The sequence below is a fragment of the Nerophis ophidion genome, linkage group LG21, assembly GCF_033978795.1.
Source record: "Nerophis ophidion isolate RoL-2023_Sa linkage group LG21, RoL_Noph_v1.0, whole genome shotgun sequence".
NCBI lineage: Eukaryota > Metazoa > Chordata > Actinopteri > Syngnathiformes > Syngnathidae > Nerophis > Nerophis ophidion.
Window position 1 is genome coordinate 6299132 of NC_084631.1, and position 15424 is coordinate 6314555.

The window sequence follows — 15424 nt, forward strand, 5'->3', positions numbered from 1 at the left end:
CCCAATATCTAAGTGACATTTAAACCAGTGTGGGTGGCACTGGGAGCAGGTGGGTAAAGTGTCTTGCCCAAGGACACAACGGCAGTAACTAGGTTGGCACACGTGGGAATCGAACCTGCAACCCTCAAGTTGCTGGCACGGCCACTCTACCAACCGAGCTATGCCCCGAAATTTCCTTTCCTTTCTGCCTTGATAGCTGAGGGGATTATAATCCGAGGAAGGTTACATTTGAAATAAAAATGTTGACATTTGAAATATTTTTTCCTGAACCTTATTTTGGATAGATCACAACAAATATTGGTAATTAATTAATTAAATAATAATTAATCATAATAATAATAATAATAACAAAAATAATAACGTCGCATTAGGACTGGGCGATATGGCACGATGTAAGTGCCATAATTAAAATGATCAATACTTAATTAATTATTAATAGTAATAATATTAATAATAATAATGTGGCACGATGTAAGTGCAATAATCATAATTATCGATATTGAATTATTATTATTGTTATTATTACTATAATTATCGTTAATTTATTTATGTATTAATAACACCATTTTTTAAATTATTATTATTATAGTTAATATTATAATTAATATTAATGATTATTATGTTTTTGTTATTGATAATAATTAAATAATTGATAAAATATGTATAATTATAACACTTACATTGTGCCACGTTATTAATTAATATCATTACTATTAATAATAATAATAAATACATAATTAATTAAATATCGATAATCATGATTATGGCACTCACATCGTGCCATATCGCCCAGCCATAATATAACGTTATTATGTGACGTTATTATTACTATTATTACTAGTTAATTAATTACCAATATTTGTTGTGATCTATCTAACATAAGGTTCAGCAAAATATATTATTAATGTTATTATTATTTGTAGTAGTAATAGTAATAATAATAATAATAATAATAATAATAATAATTTAATAAATATCAGTAATTATAATTATGGCACTTACATTGTGCCACATTATTCATATTTTTATATTATATTACTATTAATACTAATTAAATATTCAATTAATTATTATTAATTGTCAATATTGAATTACTTATCTAATTATCAATAATAATAATAATTATCCATCCATCATCATCTTCCGCTTATCCGAGGTCGGGTCGCGGGGGCAGCAGCCTAAGCAGGGAAGCCCAGACTTCCCTATCTCCAGCCACTTCGTCTAGCTCTTCCCGGGGGATCCCGAGGCGTTCCCAGGCCAGCCGGGAGACATAGTCTTTCCAACGTGTCCTGGGTCTTCCCCGTGGCCTCCTACCAGCTGGACGTGCCCTAAACACATCCCTAGGGAGGCGTTCGGGTGGCATCCTGACCAGATGCCCGAACCATTTATCCATCATAATAATTAAATAATGAATTAAATATCAATAATTATAATTATGGCACTTACATCGTGCCATGTCGCCCAGCCCTAATGTGACGTTGGCTCAACCATAGTAGTGATGTCATGTTTGGTTACAGGTACGGTTTGTCAAATCTACCATGATTTGAGTCTTTCCTACCTCCAGGTGTTCATAAGTCAATCGACATATGAAACTGTAGAAGACATGAATAAATTATTGTTATCGGTTGGTTAGAATGTCCGCCCTGGGATCGGTAAGTCGCGAGTCATGCCAAAGACTATAAAAAATGGGACGCTTTACCTCCCTGCTTGGCACTCAGAATAAAAGGTTGTAACTGGGGGTTAAATCACCAAAATGATTCCCGAGCGCTGCTGCTCACTGCTCCCCTCACCTCCCAGGGGGTGTAACAAAGGGTTGGGTCAAATGCAAAGGTTAATTTCACCACACCTAGCATGTGTGTGTGTGCGACTATCAGTGGTGTACTTTCCTTTGGGTTGACTCATTTTCAATGGAGCTGTACTGCAATACAAAAGCTGCACACTGACTACTCCAAACAGAAAATACACAACTTCCATTTCCATAGTCTCGTCCAGTGAGATTTTAACTGCAATACAAAATGTCCAACAATCCTGTTTTACATTGGTGGTGGTAAGCGTTTGAGGGCGTGTTGCTGATGAATATGAATGGGTGTACGTGTGATTGTGTTGGAATGAGTTAGCCTTGAGGGTCGCTTTCTGTCACAGCGACGCTTTCTCGCAATCAGTCTCCAGGGAAACAGGCGGGAGGAAGCAGAGGGCACCATTGTCACCTTGGCAGGATAAACATGCACGCACACACACTTGCACGGCCATATTTACCACGTAGGCCTAACCAGGTGCTTTTCAATTACTCTATGTTACGCCCCCCCCTAGGAAATAGAAAATATTTCGCCATTTGCCTATAAAATTGCTGTAAATACACCTCTGCAAAACATTATATATATACATTATATAAATATATGTATCTTCGGTTCGGGCATCTGGTCAGGATGCCTAGGGAGCTGTTTCGGGCACGTCCAACCGGTAGGAGGCCACGGGGAAGACCCAGGACACGTTGGGAAGATTATGTCTTCAGGCTGGCCTGAGAACGCCTCGGGATCCCCCGGGAGGAGCTAGACAAAGTGGCCAGGGAGAGGGAAGTCTGGGCTTCCCTGCTTAGGCTGCTGCCCCCGCGACCCGACCTCGGATAAGCGGAAGAGGATGGATATATATATATACATATATATATATATTATATATATTAGGGGTGTGGGAAAAAATTGATTCGAATACAAATCCAATCGTTTACGTTGTGCGATTCAGAATCGATTCTCATTTTTTAAAAATCGATTTTAATTTTTTAATTTTTTTATTAATCCAACCAACCACTACACAGCAATACCATAACAATGCATTCCAAAACCAAACCTGAACCAGCAACACTCAGAACTGCAATAAACAGAGCAATTGAGAAGACACAAACACGACACAGAACAAACCAAAAGTAGTGAAAGAAAAATGAATATTATCAACAACAGTATCAATATTAGTTATAATTTCAGCATAGCAGTGATTAAAAATCCCTCATTGACATTATCATTAGACATTTATAAAAATAATAAAAAAGAACAATAGTGTCACAGTGGCTTACACTTGCATCGCATCTCATAAGCTTGACAACACACTGTGTCCAATATTTTCACAAAGATAAAATAAGTCATATTTTTGGTTCCTTTAATAGTTAAAACAAATTTACATTATTGCAATCAGTTGATAAAACATTGTCCTTTACAAATATAAAAGCTTTTTTTTTTTTAATCTACTACTCTGCTAGCATGTCAGCAGACTAGGCTAGATCTTGCTGAAATCTTATGTATTGAATGAATACAGAATCGTTTTGAATCGGAAAAATATCGTTTTTGAATCGAGAATTGAATCGAATAAATCCATATATTATGGAATCGTGACCCCAAGAATCGATATTGAATCGAATCGTGGGACACCCAAAGATTCACAGCCCTAATATATATATATATATATATATATATATATATATGTATATATATATATATATATATATATATATATATATATATAGACATGGACCTGTTTCTTCAGCATTGTCCACACGTTTAAATCAGGACTTTGGAAAGGCCATTCTACAACCCTAATTCTAGCCTGATTTAGCCATTCCTTTACCACTTTTGACGTGTGTTTGGGGTCATTGTCCTGATGGAACACCCAACTGTGCCCAAGACCCAACCTCCGTGCTGATGATTTTAGCTTGTCCTGAAGAATTTGAAGGTAATCTTCCTTTTTCATTGTCCCATTTACTCTCTGTAAAGCACCAGTTCCATTGGCAGCAAAACAGGTCCAGAGCATAATACTACCACCACCATGCTTGACAGTAAGGATGATGTTCCTGGGATCAAAGGCCTCACCTTTTCTCCTCCAAACATATTGCTGGGTATTTTGGCCAAACAGCTCCATTTTTGTTTCATCTGACCACAGAACTTTCCTCCAGAAGGTATTATCTTTGTCCATGTGATGTCATACATATAAACACATACAGCTATATAAATATAGAGTACAGGCCAAATGTTTGGACACACCTTTTCATTCACAACACAACTGATGGTCCCAACCCCATTGATATTGCAAGAACTTCCACTAATCAACCCTGATAAGGCACACCTGTGAAGTGAAAACCATTTCAGGTGACTACCTCTTGAAGCTCATCCAGAGAATGCCAAGAGTGTGCAAAGCAGTAATCAGAGCAAAGTGGGGCTATTTTGAAGAAACTACAATATAAAACATGTTTTCAGTTATTTCACCTTTTTTTGTTACGTACATAACTCTAAATGTGTTCATTCATAGTTTTGATGCCTTCAGTGAAAATCTACAATGTAAATAGTCATGAAAATAAAGAAAATGCATTGAATATAATAAATTAATAATTAATAACAAATTCAACTGGATCCACAACATTAACTCAGGATCACAATATATAAAACCCTTTAATCTACAAAACAAAAGTAAAACAATTTGTGCAGATTTTTTTTTCAAATACACAAATCACTAATGGCTACAATGAGGATGTTTTGTAGTGCAGAGTTTTTTTTTAACCTTTTTAACCTCGGGTCCCTACTTTTTCTCTATAAAGGGTTCCAGCCCCCCCCCTCCAAATATTAACACTAGATTAGTAATCTTATGCTTAAATTTATTCATGCACAATAACTATGGCCAGTTTAACAGGATAAACATTGTCAAATGATATGAGAGCATGTGTGAATCACAAATATCATTAGCAAGGTGTAGGTCAGACTGAGTAGAACAACAAATACTAATAAAATGTACTGCAAAATTAGGGACTTATAAAAACTAATGAAAAATAAATCACCATGCAATAAAGCAGTTCTAAAATGAATAAACCAGCTAAATAATAATAATGTTTGTTTAAGTAAACTGTCAAAAGGTTGAAAATAAAAAATAAAAATACAGCTTCATCACTTAAGTCATATTTTTGGCGCTTAAAAACCTCTCTATGACTTGTGTTTGATATTGTCATTACTGCCTCAAGTGGTGGAAAAGGTGTATTACATCTGAGCACCGCTGCAGCCTACACATATATTTTTTTGGCGGCCCTTTAGGTGGCGCTCACGGCCCAACAATGGCCATGTTCTCCAGGGTCACACGTGCCCACCCAGGGGGTCAGGGGGGTCTACCCTACTATTTGAAAACTGTCTCAACCTAAATCTAATCTTGACTTTTCACCAGATTGGCTAAAAGAGTTACATAATGAACACCAAGTCAACACAGGTATGTCCTAGCCACACACACACACACACACACACACTTTTGTATTTCTTACCTTCTTGAGACCGCTGAATAATGCTACCTCTTTAGGACCATCCTTTCTAGATATATAAAGATTTGTATTTACAACATTAATAATATATACATACTATGCAAAAATAAAAAGCTCGTGAAAAATGAGTTGAAATTTGACAAGAAAAAGGTCATAATTTCCCAAGAAAAACTTGGAATTTTGGCAGTAATATAATAAAAGTCGTCATTTTACTCAAGGCAAGTCAAAGGAAAACCGAACATGTGTGCAATATGATAAAAGTTGGAATTTTATTCAATAACAGTCACAATTTTAGAAGAAAAGCTTAAAATGTTGGCAATGTTATGAAAAGAGTCGTAATTTTACTCGACAAAAGTCACAATATTATAAGAAAACTTCCAAATTTTGGCAATATTATATTAATCAGAATTTTACTTGGCAAAATTAACTATTAACTATTTTACGAGAACAAAAAAAAAATCTGGAATATCGTGATAAGTCAGAATCTTCTAAGACCAATGTCAGCATTTTGCCTTAAAATGTAATCATTTTACATAAAAACGTTATGATTTTACGGGAAAATATGGCAATATCACGGAAACAGAAAGAATATCAGAAAATGTTCTCAATTCAATAAGGAAAAAGTCAACACATTTTGAGAAGAAGACTGCTTTTAGTAATGTTTTTATTTTTTGTTTGTATTTGTTTTTTAATCATTATTTACTTCAAGTTATCACAGTATGTCTCTATGTAAAAAAAACATTTTTTAATTTTGGCCATAGGGGGCGCATTTCAATTTCTTTTTCGACCACTTTGAATTTTTACACACACTTGTTATTTCATATGTTGAACAGAGGGGGAGCACTTTTAAAACCGAAACAGTCAATTTGAAAAATCCCTACTTTTTGAGACCATCACTAATTTTGATGGATTTCACCACCAGGGGTGCAAATGAGACATTCTCTATTAGATGCAAAGGTTTTCCGTATAGGGACCATGATTTATGTCCTGACTTGTTCACCGCTCCTCATATGGAAGGTACTTTTCCTTATTGATGTCTCAAGAAGGGTAGAAATACAAAAATACACACATTTTTGTATGTGTTACCTTCATGAGACTTACAAAAAAATGCCTACCTCTTAAGGACCACCCTTTCGAGATATATAAAGATTTGTATTTACAACATTAATAATATACAAATACTATACAAATATTAAAAACATTTTTGTGATAAATGAGTTGGAATTTCACAAGAAAAAGGTCACGATTTCACAAAAAAAAAATTGGGGCCATATTATAATAATTTTACTCAACGCAAGTCAACATTTCAAAAGAAAAACTGAACATTTGTGCAATATTGTATTATAAGTAGGAATTGTACTCAATAACAGTCGCAATTTTTGAAGAAAAACTTATCATTTTGGCAATTTTATGAAAAGAGTCATAATTTTACCTAACAAAAGTCACAATATTATAAGAAAACTTACAAAGGTTGGCAATATTACAATATTAATCTGAATTTTACTTGGCATAATTTGGACAAAAGTCATAATTTTACTAAAAAAAAATCTCACTATTTACAAGAACAAAATAAATGGCGATATTGTGATAAGTCAGAATTTTTTTATGACCAATGTCACCATTTTGCATTAAAAAGTAATCATTTTACATAAAATTTTTTGAATTTTACGAGAACGTATTGCAATATCACATAAATAGAAAGAATATGAGAAATAGTTCCCAATTTTATAAGAAAAAAGTCGACACTGTGAGAAAAAGACTGCTTTTAGTAAAAAAAAAAGTTTTTCATTTTTTGTTTGTATTTGTTTTTTAATCTTCATTATTAACCTCAAATTATTACAGTATGTCTCTATACAAAATAAAATAAAAAAAATTGGCCAAAAGAGGCTTATTTCAACTCCTTACACACACTTGTTAAAACAAAAGTTGGCCAGAGGGGGAGCACTTCGAATTTTTAAACACACTTGTTATTTCATATGTTGACCAGAGGCGGAGCACTTTTAAAACCGACACACATCCATCCATCCATCCATTTCCTACCGCTTATTCCCTTTGGGGTCACGGGGGGGCGCTAGTGCCTATCACAGCTACAATCGGGTGGAAGGTGGTGTACACCCTGGACAAGTTGCCACCTCATCACAGGGTATGCATCCATCCATCATCTTCCGCTTATCCGAGGTCGGGTCGCGGGGGCAACAGCCTAAGCAGGGAAACCCGGACTTCCCTCTCCCCAGCCATTTCTTCTAGCTCTTCCCGAGGGATCCCGAGGCGTTCCCAGGCCAGCCGGGAGACATAGTCTTCCCAACGTGTCCTGGGTCTTCCCCGTGGCCTCCTACCGGTCGGACGTGCCCTAAACACCTCCTTAGGGAGGCGTTCGGGTGGCATCTTCACCAGATGCCCGAGCCACCTCATCTGGCTCCTCTCGATGTGGAGGAGCAGCGGCTTTACTTTGAGTTACTCCCGGATGGCAGAGCTTCTCACCCTATCTCTAAGGGAGAGCGTAGGAAACTCATTTCGGCCGCTTGTACCCGTGATCTTATCCTTTCGGTCATGACCCAAAGCTCATGACCATAGGTGAGGATGGGAACGTAGATCGACCGGTAAATTGAGAGCTTTGCCTTCCGGCTCAGCTCCTTCTTCACCACAACGGATCGGTACAATGTCCGCATTACTGAAGACGCCGCACCGATCCGCCTGTCGATCTCACGATCCACTCTTCCCTCACTCGTGAACAAGACTCCTAGGTACTTGAACTCCTCCACTTGGGGCAGGGTCTCCTCATCAACCCGGAGATGGCACTCCACCCTTTTCCGGGCGAGAACCATGGACACAGACTTGGAGGTGCTGATTCTCATTCCGGTCGCTTCACACTCGGCTGCGAACCGATCCAGTGAGAGCTGGTGATCCCGGCCAGTTTAGTCTCTGCAAAAAGCAGAGACTAAATCCCACGGCCACCAAACCGGAACCCCTCAATGCCTTGACTGCGCCTAAGGCAGGGCAGTCAATTTGAAAAATCCATCCTTTTTGGGACCACCCTAATTTTGATAGACAAAAATGAGACCTTTTCTATTAGATGCAATGGTTTTCAATATTGGGACCATGATTTCAGTCCTAACTTGTTCACCTCTCCTCATATGGAAGGTACTTTTCCTTGTTAATGTCTCAAGAACGGTAGAAATACAAGAACACACATAGGTATATATACAAATGTTTACGATGCAGGTAGGTGATGCAAGTTCAAACACGCCCATGTGTGCAAACAGATTAAATGCGAGAAGAGGCCGCATTGCACAAATAAGCAGATTTGTAGCTGTTGGCAAGGCAAAAAAGACCCGAGGGATGCAGTGGCCCTCGGGTGCAGAGTATTTTGAAGATGAAGCCATTATGGAAGAAGGTGGGTTGAGACTGCTGATGACCCCACCTTCCAGGGAATAATTCAGTGGCAGCTGGCGAGTTACCCTCCCTCAATGATCTGGGTGGAGCGAGCAGCGAGCTACTGGAAGAAAAGATCCGGAAAGGTCGCCCGGGAGACGTCTGCGAGAAATGTCATGGAAGCAGTGTGATGGAAACATGCAAGTAAGGAGAGGAGGCGGGTGTGGGGTTGGGAGGGGGTCAATGACAAAACCTCTTATGGGCATTGAAATATATTTAAATGGGTTATATTATGATTTTTGTAAACATTAAAGGACTACCTTGTGGTCTACATCAGTGTTTTTCAACCACCGTGCCGTGGCACACTAGTGTGCCGTGGGAGATTATGTAACTTCACCTATTTGGGTTAAAACATTTTATGCAAACCGGTAAGTATAATCAGCAAATAAAGTGCCTTTCTAAAGTGTCTGTGCTGTCCAGAGCTCGGTAGAGTAACCCTGTAATACTCTTCCATATCAGTAGGTGGCAGCCGGTAGCTAATTGTTTTGTAAACGCTGTATCTAATGCTTAAACCAAAAAATAAACAAAAGGCGAGTGCCCCTAAGAAAAGGCGTTGAAGCTTAGGAAAGGCTATGGAAAACAAAACAAAAAAAATAATTGGCTACAAAGCAAACAAAAACAGAATGCTGGACGACAGCAAAGACTTACAGCAGGGTTTCCCACACATTCATTTATTAGTCGCGGCCCGCCACGAAATAATTACGGCCGCCACAAATAGATTTTTCGGCTTTTGATTCAAGGGGCAGCACGGTGGTAGAGGGGTTAGTGTGTCTGTCTCACAACAAGAAGGTCCTGACTAGTCCTGGGTTCAATACCAGGTTCGGGATCTTTCTGTGTGGAGTTTGCATGTCCTGTAACTGCTACTGGTCAAATAATGTGAAATAGCATTTAATTGTACATGTATGCAATGCCATTTAAATGTAATTATAGATAATAATAATACATACTGAGTAGTGTTGTAACTAGTCAACAGGAAGGATTTTAGTAAGATATAACCCATGAGCACTACACAGCCAGAAAAAAAACCTAGGCAGGACAAGTAAAAATATTAGGGAAAGTAGAAAAAAAAAAAGGGTGCAAAGTCTGTAGGGAGTAAAACTGATGGCAGTCTAAAGTTCAAGATTTTTGGAGTGGGCTTTAAGAGACATTTTAGCTTTTATATTTTATAAGAATATATATTTTTTGTAAGAACCACAATTAATAAACATATTTCAGTGAATAACTAATTGTTCAAATCTGTATATAAATAAGGGAAACACTGTACAGCATGTGGAGCGGACAGCGTCCACAAAGTACGTCCGTACATGACATGACAATCAACAATGTCCACACAAAAGGAGAGCGTCCGCACAACTGAAATAGTCTTGATTGCTAAAACAAAGCAGGTGCGGGTTGAATAGCGCTCAAAGGAGGACATGAAACTGCGACAGGAAAATACCAACAAAACGGGAAAAGCCACTAAAATAGGAGCGTAACGCACTACACACAGGAAAACACCAAAAAACTCCAAATAAGTCCCGGCATAATGTGACAAGTTTGAGACAAGAGGTTATGGTTTCAATTCATATAAAACACTTGCCAGAATGACTTTTTACTGTCAATATTGACTACTGAGTTTCATTTTCTAATGTTTTCTGCATTTTTTTATTTAAAAAAATGTGCCGACTGACTGGCAAAGACAGGTTTAAATAAGGGTCTCTTGATTAGAGCAGGTGCGTGTCCCGAACACCAGAGGCAGGTGAAACTAATAAGTCGACATGGTAACCAAAACAAACAAGGGTGCACAAAAACAGGAACTAATGGAGTCTTAAAACTAACAGGAAATAACAAAAACATAATCCAGACCATTTAAATGTAATTATAGATAATACTAATAAATACTGAGTAGTGTTGTAAATAGTCAACAGGAAGGATTTTAGTAAGATATAAGCCATGAGCACTACACAGCCAGAAAAAAACCTGGGCAGGACAAGTAAAAATATTGGAGAAAGTAGAAAAAAAAAGGGTGCAAAGTCTGTAGGGAGTAAAACTGATGGCAGTCTAAAGTTCAAGATTTTTGGAGTGGGCTTTAAGCGACATTTTAGCTTTTATAAGAATATATATTTTTTGTAAGAACCACAATTAATAAACATATTTCAGTGAATAACTAATTGTCCAAATCTGTATATAAATAAGGGAAACACTGTACAGCATGTGGAGCGGACAGCGTCCACAAAGTACGTCCGTACATGACATGACAATCAACAATGTCCACACAAAGGAGAGCGTCCGCACAACTGAAATAGTCTTGATTGCTAAAACAAAGCAGGTGCGGGTTGAATAGCGCTCAAAGGAGGACATGAAACTGCGACAGGAAAATACCAACAAAACGGGAAAAGCCACTAAAATAGGAGCGTACTGCACCGCACACAGGAAAACACCAAAAAACTCCAAACAAGTCCCGGCATAATGTGACAAGTTTGAGACAAGAGGTTATGGTTTCAATTCATATAAAACACTTGCCAGAATGACTTTTTACTGTCAATATTGACTACTGAGTTTCATTTTCTAATGTTTTCTGCATTTTTTTATTAAAAAAAATGTGCCGACTGACTGGCAAAGACAGGTTTAAATAAGGGTCTCTTGATTAAAGCAGGTGCGTGTCCCGAACACCAGAGGCAGGTGAAACTAATAAGTCGACATGGTAACCAAAACAAACAAGGGTGCACAAAAACAGGAACTAATGGAGTCTTAAAACTAACAGGAAATAACAAACATAATCCAGACCATTTAAATGTAATTATAGATAATAATAATAAATACTGAGTAGTGTTGTAACTAGTCAACAGGAAGGATTTTAGTAAGATATAACCCATGAGCACTACACAGCCAGAAAAAAACCTAGGCAGGACAAGTAAAAATATTGGGGAAAGTAGAAAAAAAAAAAGGGTGCAAACTCTGTAGGGAGTAAAACTGATGGCAGTCTAAAGTTCAAGATTTTTGGAGTGGGCTTTAAGAGACATTTTAGCTTTTATATTTTCTAAGATTATATATTTTTTGTAAGAACCACAATTAATAAACATATTTCAGTGAATAACTAATTGTTCAAATCTGTATGTAAATAAGGGAAACACTGTACAGCATGTGGAGCGGACAGCGTCCACAAAGTACGTCTGTACATGACATGACAATCAACAATGTCCACACAACTGAAATAGTCTTGATTGCTAAAACAAAGCAGGTGCGGGTTGAATAGCGCTCAAAGGAGGACGTGAAACTGCGACAGGAAAATACCAACAAAACGGGAAAAGCCACTAAAATAGGAGCGTAACGCACTGCACACAGGAAAACACCAAAAAACTCCAAATAAGTCCCGGCATAATGTGGCAAGTTTGAGACAAGAGGTTATGGTTTCAATTCATATAAAACACTTGCCAGAATTACTTTTTACTGTCAATATCGACTACTGAGTTTAATTTTCTAATGTTTTCTGCATTTTTTAATTAAAAAAAATGTGCCGACTGACTGGCAAAGACAGGTTTAAATAAGGGTCTCTTGAATAGAGCAGGTGCGTGTCCCGAACACCAGAGGCAGGTGAAACTAATAAGTCGACATGGTAACCAAAACAAACAAGGGTGCACAAAAACAGGAACTAATGGAGTCTTAAAACTAACAGGAAATAACAAAAACATATTCCAGACCATTTAAATGTAATTATAGATAACAATAATAAATACTGAGTAGTCTTGTAAATAGTCAACAGGAAGGATTTTAGTAAGATATAAGCCATGAGCACTACACAGCCAGAAAAAAACCTGGGCAGGACAAGTAAAAATATTGGGGTTAAGTAGAAAAAAAAAAAAAGGGTGCAAAGTCTGTAGGGAGTAAAACTGATGGCAGTCTAAAGTTCAAGATTTTTGGAGTGGGCTTTAAGAGACATTTTAGCTTTTATATTTTATAAGAATATATATTTTTTGTAAGAACCACAAATAATAAACATATTTCAGTGAATAACTAATTGTTCAAATCTGTATATAAATAAGGGAAACACTGTACAGCATGTGGAGCGGACAGCGTCCACAAAGTACGTCCGTACATGACATGACAATCAACAATGTCCACACAAAGGAGAACGTCCGCACAACTGAAATAGTCTTGATTGCTAAAACAAAGCAGGTGCGGGTTGAATAGCGCTCAAAGGAGGACGTGAAACTGCGACAGGAAAATACCAACAAAACGGGAAAAGCCACTAAAATAGGAGCGTAACGCACTGCACACAGGAAAACACCAAAAAACTCCAAATAAGTCCCGGCATAATGTGGCAAGTTTGAGACAAGAGGTTATGGTTTCAATTCATATAAAACACTTGCCAGAATGACTTTTTACTGTCAATATTGACTACTGAGTTTCATTTTCTAATGTTTTCTGCATTTTTTTATTAAAAAAAATGTGCCGACTGACTGGCAAAGACAGGTTTAAATAAGGGTCTCTTGATTAGAGCAGGTGCGTGTCCCGAACACCAGAGGCAGGTGAAACTAATAAGTCGACATGGTAACCAAAACAAACAAGGGTGCGCAAAAACAGGAACTAATGGAGTCTTAAAACTAACAGGAAATAACAAACATAATCCAGACCATTTAAATGTAATTATAGATAATAATAATAAATACTGAGTAGTGTTGTAACTAGTCAACAGGAAGGATTTTAGTAAGATATAACCCATGAGCACTACACAGCCAGAAAAAAAACCTAGGCAGGACAAGTAAAAATATTGGAGAAAGTAGAAAAAACAAAGGGTGCAAACTCTGTAGGGAGTAAAACTGATGGCAGTCTAAAGTTCAAGATTTTTGGAGTGGGCTTTAAGAGACATTTTAGCTTTTATATTTTATAAGATTACATATTTTTTGTAAGAACCACAATTAATAAACATATTTCAGTGAATAACTAATTGTTCAAATCTGTATATAAATAAGGGAAACACTGTACAGCATGTGGAGCGGACAGCGTCCACAAAGTACGTCTGTACATGACATGACAATCAACAATGTCCACACAACTGAAATATTTAAAAAAATGTGCCGACTGACTGGCAAAGACAGGTTTAAATAAGCGTCTCTTGATTAGAGCAGGTGTGTGTCCCGAACACCAGAGGCAGGTGAAACTAATAAGTCGACATGGTAACCAAAACAAACAAGGGTGCACAAAAACAGGAACTAAAGGAGTCTTAAAACTAACAGGAAATAACAAAAACATAATCCAGACCGCAGATCATGACAGAGAACTTGTTGAATTAGGTCCTGACATCGAGCAAGTCAAACATAACGTTGAAACAACGTGCTTTTTGATGACGTTTAATCAATGTCAGGTTCTGACATTGATTGTTTGTCATTTCCCAATTAATATTCTGCAACACAAATACAACGTTGAAACAACATTCTTTTAAACTATTTTTAGTCACTGTCAGGTTGTGACTGTGACGAGCCGTCACTTCAATTCTGTTTGTGTTTCCTTGTTTTGTGTTTAGTTCCTGCCATCACTCTTATTTGTTTTCCCTTTCCTGCATGTCTCCTCTGAGCGCTCGTTTTCCTCACCTGTCCCTGATTGGCACATGGTTGCAGTTGCCAATCAGGCTGCTACTTAAGCCTGCCTCGCCTGTTCCTCAGTTCCAAACATATTGCTGGGTATTGTGGCCAAACGGCTCAATTTTTGTTTCATCTGACAACACATGGACAAAGATAAGACCTTCTGCGGGAAAGTTCTTTTGCCAAATGAAACAAAAATGTAGCTGTTTGCCCACAATACCTAGCAATATGTTCGGAGGAGAAAATGTGAGGCCTTTAATCCCAGGAACACAACTCCTACCGTCAAGCATGGTGGTGGTAGTAATATGCTCTGGGCCTGTTTTGCTGCCGAATGGAACTGGTGCTTTACAGAGAGTAAATGGGCCGATGAAAAAGGAGGATTACCTCCAAATTCTTCAAGACGACCTAAAATCGTCAGCCCGGAGGTTGGGTCAAAATGTGATCGGGATCAGAGACCATACGTGATAATTGTAAAGAAACTATGTTTTGTTTTTTTAAACGTGTGTGAAAAAAATATCATCCCAAAGAATTGCATTCTCAATTCTAAGCAAGAACATAGTGACGTAGATTTATTGCGAACTCATGCAGCCCCAGTCTGAATGATCATCAGAACACCTTACCATGTATTGATTAACATGGACCCCGACTTAAACAAGTTGAAAAACTTATTGGGGTGTTACCATTTAGTGGTCAATTGTACGGAATATGTACTGTACTGTGCAATCTACTAATAAAAGTTTCAATCAAACAATCAAAAACCTGACCAAAGAAACAGAACTGGCAAAGCTGTCAGTTAGTTGGTGACTAACCCCAAGATGCAGAGACTGAAGTAGGCATTGAATAAGGAAACATGGTTTTAATATAAAATACTAGAACAAAACCAAACAAAGGGTACAAACAAAAAGCATGCACGTGGGCGGATAACAAACTAAGAGAGCTAGCATGGGAGCTAGAAAACAAAAAGAAACTTTGGCATGGAAAACAGAAGTCGTACTTGTACTTAGAAAACAAACTGGATGCAGGGAACAAAAGGCAGTAAGCTAAAAACCGCAATCAAACATAGCTTACCGCAACCCCGCATAGACAAGACAAGATACGACACGACAGGAACAATCACACATCACAAGAACAACAAGTGTCATCGACA

General features: G+C 37.6%; 1 protein-coding gene across 1 annotated transcript in view; it reads right to left on the reverse strand.

Annotated features, from left to right (window-relative positions):
* Positions 1-15424, reverse strand: part of kcnn3 (potassium intermediate/small conductance calcium-activated channel, subfamily N, member 3) — a 281514-nt gene that overhangs the window by 219000 nt on the left and 47090 nt on the right. The window lies entirely within an intron of this gene.